Source organism: Hipposideros armiger, unplaced genomic scaffold, assembly GCF_001890085.2.
Source record: "Hipposideros armiger isolate ML-2016 unplaced genomic scaffold, ASM189008v1 scaffold_227, whole genome shotgun sequence".
NCBI classification, from domain to species: Eukaryota; Metazoa; Chordata; class Mammalia; order Chiroptera; family Hipposideridae; genus Hipposideros; species Hipposideros armiger.
In genome coordinates this window covers 1999872-2005423 of record NW_017731577.1, presented here as the reverse complement: position 1 = coordinate 2005423, position 5552 = coordinate 1999872, and the positions used below count along the sequence as shown (strand labels likewise).

Here is a 5552-nt window from a genome sequence, read left to right as displayed (position 1 = left end):
AATAACCTAGGAAAAACCAGCAACAGAAAAGGATATATTGCAAAGATAACGGTGAAAGAGGATGGTGAGTAGGTGAAAATATTCAACATAATCATGTAAAAAAGACATACATTTTTGAAATATTTATCAAGAAACTAGAGTTAAGTGGAGGGTTTTTATTTTAATGTGAATGTCATGAATAGGGCAAAAAAAAAATTTGGGAAGAGGAATTAATACTTTTCTTCTAAATCCACAAAGGAGTGAGCAAAAGAAAGGCGTTTATGCTTCATTTCAAACTGACCCAATGTAACTTGTAGCATAATATAAAGAGAAATAATTTTTGTGTCTTCCAGCCCTTTTTTTATTATATAGGTGTGTGTGTGTGTGTGTGTGTGTGTGTGTGTGTGTGTGTGAGTGAGTTGGGGAGTGTCCAGACATGCATTGTTGCCATAGAATTTGAGAGAAAAAGTTGGTAATAGTGACTAGAGATAGCCACCTTGAAAGTTAAAGATCTCAAAAGTTCTAGAGAGCAAGCCAGTGTTTTGAAAATCAAGAGTATAAAACACATGACACGAGTTTTGTGGTTCAAAGCGATTGACCTATTAGTTGAGACAAAATGAACCAAGAGTTCAAAGCACACAGTGTTAAAGTTTTAGATGGTCCCTGTGAAAAGAATCCCCAAAGTGAGCAGTATGGTGGCACCTAGATAACCTGCTCTCTGGCTTCTTGTCAACTTGGTGTTGGGTGGTGCTGAGCTCACAGGTATGGGGGAGGCAGTAACTGTGGAAGTGAGCGTGAAGCATCCTGGAAAGTCATTACATTATTTCATAGATTTCATTTTGGTTACCTTCCAATCTAAATTATCATCTTGCCAAAGACGGATAAAATTATAAAATGTGATTAAAAGCTTTAAAAGTACTAAGGTTAAAGAATCATCACACATTTTAATTGAAACATATGTGAAGTGGCCCTTTCCGAAGGTAAAAGATCCATGTATAAACATCACTCTGCTATCCAGCCAAGCCAACCTAAGACTTTAATCCATGAACTCCGAGTTCTTAAATATATAAGATATATATATATATATATATATATATATATATATATATATATATATATATATCAAGCATGTCAGTGAGTTTAATAATTCCTATACCATAAAATGGAGAGAAAATGAAAAGATGCTTCAGCAGAGGACAGAAGAGAGGGGAAAAGGTATATATTTGAGATAGCTTGTTTTCAGTAATATCCCCCTGCCCTCCATCTATGATTATGAACCTGAATTCCCAGTATTTACTCCTCTGTGTAGTCCCTCCCCTTGAATCTGAGCTGGCTCTGTGACTCACTTTTTTTTTTTCACATAAAAGTTCTTAGTTTATTAATCCTCCCACAGAAAAAGCTGCTCAATCAGTACAGATACAGTCGCTGACGAATCTTGACTCCTTCTCTTTGCTGGCAGCAACATTGGCCTTTGCAGTCCCCCTGACTTTCCTCAGTCTGTTCTTGTGTTCCTTTCGCTGTTTTTCCTGAGGCCTTTTTTATTCTCATGCAGGCTGTCCTGCAAAGCTATGTTTGGGTTCATTTTTCTTTGTGTAATCCAAGGAATCGTAAATCATGCCAAAGCCAGTTGTCTTGCCACCACCAAAACGGGTTCTGAATCCAAAACCAAAGATGATATCTGGTGTGGTTTTGTACATGTTGGCTAGTTTTCCCCAAATTTCTGTCTTAGGTACTGTAGCCTTCCCAGGGCGAAGGTCATTGATGACCATTTTTTTTTCTGCTGAAGTAGTCTATTGGTCATGAACTTTCAGGTCTGGATAGTTACTGTGTTGTTCATGATAGTGGCCAACACTCAAGCAGCCAGGGAGACTCTCTGGGACTCACGTTTGACTGCTAGCATATGGCACAAATGAGCTTCTAATGCCAAGTCATAAGAAGTCATGGAACTTGGTGTTCTCAGAACTCATCTTTGATCTTCTCAGGCAATGGGCATAGCCAGCAAAGTAAGTGCCCAAGTCAACTGCCCCGCTGATCTCCCAGATGACATCCAGCATCAACTGCCAGCGGCCTGAATGAACCAGCTCAGAAATTTTAGTCCAGCCTTATTCCTAGATAACATCAACATCAAACACCCTGTGGAGCAGAAGAATAGCCCTGCAGAGCCCTGTCGACCCATAGAATTGTAAAAGGAACTGGTTGTTGTTTAAGCCATTAAGTGTTTAAAGTAGTTTATTTAGCAAGAATAAATAACCAAAATGATCTAGCCATTTCTTCATATGATAGTATACCAGTTAGATATTATTGTGTAACATATTACCCCTCAAAACTTAGTGATTTAAAACAGGGAATCATAAAACTTTTTCTTAAAGGACCTAATAGTAAATATTTTAGTCTCTCTCCTAACTATTCAACTCTGCCATTGCAGTGTGAAAGGAGTCATGGATAGTACATAAACAAATGAACATTGCTGTGTTCCAATGAAACTTTACAGGAACTGGTGGCTGGCCCATTGCCATAGTTTGTCAACGGCTCCTTTTAAAAAAATAAGCATATATTATTACTCACCATTCTATAGGTCAGAAGGGTGGTTCTGCTGATCTGAGCCAGGTCTAGCTGATCTCAGCTTGGCTCATTCACGCACCTGTCATCAGCTGGCAGGTAGGTAGGGGGCTGGCTGGCCTATGATGTCTTCACATACAGCTGGTGTTTTGCTGACTGCCAGCTGGAGTGACGGGGTGATTGGGCCACATGTCTGTTATCATCCATCAGGCTAGCCTAGGCTTGTTCACATAGTGGTGGCAGAGTTCCTTAAAAAAAAAAAAAAATATATATATATATATATATATATATATATATATATATATATATAAGCAAAAGAGCATAGGTTTTTTTGAAGCCTAGAATCAGAATTGACACATTTTTGCTTCTGATCTATTTTATTGGCCCAAGTAAATCACAGGTCAATGCACATTCAAGGGATGGGGAAACAGACTTACCTCCTTGATAGAGGAGCAGCAAAGTCACAATGCAAATGGCATGGGTGGAGTTGTCCCACTTTCTTCATAAAGTCACTTGTGTTAGGTAGGACAGCACTGGAGTTAGGACAACTTCCTAATTGAGTGTATAACTGGGAGGCTGTGGTTTTTCTTTCCCTGGGCTGCATTTCCTTCATTTATAAAGGAAGTGGGGCAATTCCCATTTAGAATCTTAGTGCTTAGGTTAATGTATTCAGTCTCACGATTTTCAAAAATGGCAACATTCTCCACCCTCGCTGATGCCTTAGAATGTCCATATAGGGGATGGCCCTTCAGGGATCCCTGAGACAGCAGTGAAGTTTCTATTCTGAATACAGTTCCAGTCAGGTGAACTCCACCTACCTCAAAGTCTCCAATTCGTATAAAGGCACACCTAGGTTGGGAAATATTTATTACCTACCAAGATCCCTTAAATTTCCCTTATATCCAGAAAGTCCTTCTTTATTATTCTCTTAGAATCCTAATTCCTAATTTAGCATATCTTCAGCCTAAAATATCTCCAAACATCTGCATCACTTGGTCACGTGCCATGAACATGGAGTGGCCTGGTGATAATAGGTCCAGTGAGAATGACTCTTATTCAAACAGTTGAGCCAAAGACTTGCTGTAAACACACTTAGAATGAGGCGGCTACAGGCTACAAATTACTCACCAGCTGCCACAGTTACAGGCAACATCCCTACGAGTCAGTTCATAATCCATAGGGATTTATGAGAATGTTCAAGCTGAAACCTCCCCTTCTATCTTCAATTGCTACTCTGTTGGGAAAAGCAGTAGAATTATCTTTCCCACCCTGATTTAATGGCTTCTGGTAAGGATACAGCCTCACATTAAGTTCAGTCATTTTCACAATTTAATAGGATATAAAAATAAAATTTTCTACCTCGCGTTACCCTATGGGCAGGACTGACCTAAGCCAGAGCATATGCAGCAAGAAGCTGGGTCCCTGACTCTCGGAATTTACATTACAGTTTGTCCTGGAATCTGGACTACACCCAACTTGGCTGCATTTCATTAAGTTAATAAGTTGTTTTGATGTTCTGTTTATGTTTTCATGGCTCAAAAGCTCTACAATTCCTTTGTGGCTTACTTGTAAAGCAACATTCTAGTATTTTTGTCTCTACATCAAGCACCTTTTATGTAATTCAAAACTTTTAAGAGTCAACCCTAAATCCAGTATTAGGCAATAAACAATCTCCTAAACATAATCTGATACCCATTGTCATGCCATGACAGGAAACTGAGAGATGAGGCTCTAACACAAGTACTTTTCTAAATTTAGGCTCCACTAATTCATCATTGCTCTGCTCACTTGGTTTTATGGCTTCACTGGTTATGTTGTGGCATCACCTTTACCTTCATCTCCCTCTACTCACGGACAAATTGCCAAAGCTTGTGGGTTCTACCTTCTTCACATCTTGACAGTTGCTTTCTTTTCATCCTCTTTGGCACCGCTTGTGCGAACCTCTTATCTAGAAAATCTTGTGCTCTTGTTCATGCTTTTCCTTGTAATCAATTGTCTTCTCTCACCATTCCTGCTCTCTAAAGTTTCACTTACACTATGATAACTTTGTTTTCCCTCACCAAATCTGATCACTCCATTTACAAAACTTGTATCTTTTTATGCCTCTGTTGTGAATAGAGATTGTTGTCAGTTTTGTAGGACCACTATTTATTTGTTGTATGATGCCTTCTTATCCTACAGGAAGCTAATTTTCCTTTAACTTAAGGTGTTCTTTAGCATATCTGACATAGACATTTAACTTTCTAAGGCCAGATCTACTATGGGCCCACTGTAGTGCCTAATCCTTTCTGTTGATATAGCAGCAGTTGTACCAAATCTGGCAATAAGATTCCCATGAGGAAGTAGAACCCACATTTCCACAATCATGTAGAAAGTGTGAAGGCAAAATGGTTAATAGCCTCCCCAGAGTTTTAGCTCTTACTATGATGCCTTCCATGATTTCATATGGTTTAAAAGTAGTGAAATATCTCAATTCAGGTTTCAAAGCATAAAATAAAAATGTGTGCTTTAGTCATCTTTTCCAAAGCCTGGTTTTGTTAAGTTCCACCAGTTTCTTTCATATGTAACCTGATTACATGACAGCATTAAAATACATTTCTAAGCTAGGTAGTGTTACCGTGCATCCTGTTATAATGTTTTAAGAGCAACTGTGTGCAAAAAAATATATCAAATCCTATATATGTTGTCTTATGCTTTTTTTCTTCAATGTAAGGTTGGCCTCTTTCCTTTTTGAGCCAGTCACTAACTTCTTTAGTAAAGGTGTTTTCTGTTTTCAGCCAAATTACTATACATTTCTTTGAGATTCTGAAATCTTTATATGTATGTGCAAACATGAGAGAAGAGAGAAATTCAGTAGTCATACAGCATTTTCAAAACAGATATATTATAATTAGGGACACTACCTCCTAGATCTACAGCAGCAGCGTCTGAACTAAATCTGTACACATATCTTTGAGTATATATTTGTGTGTTTCCTTGCATTGATGCTTGCTTTTCTTTTTTAACTTTATTTT

General features: G+C 38.3%; 1 pseudogene; it reads right to left on the bottom strand.

Moving 5' to 3' along the window:
- Positions 1–1382: 1382 nt before the first annotated feature.
- Positions 1383–1816, bottom strand: LOC109389257 (40S ribosomal protein S24 pseudogene; annotated as a pseudogene).
- Positions 1817–5552: the final 3736 nt, after the last annotated feature.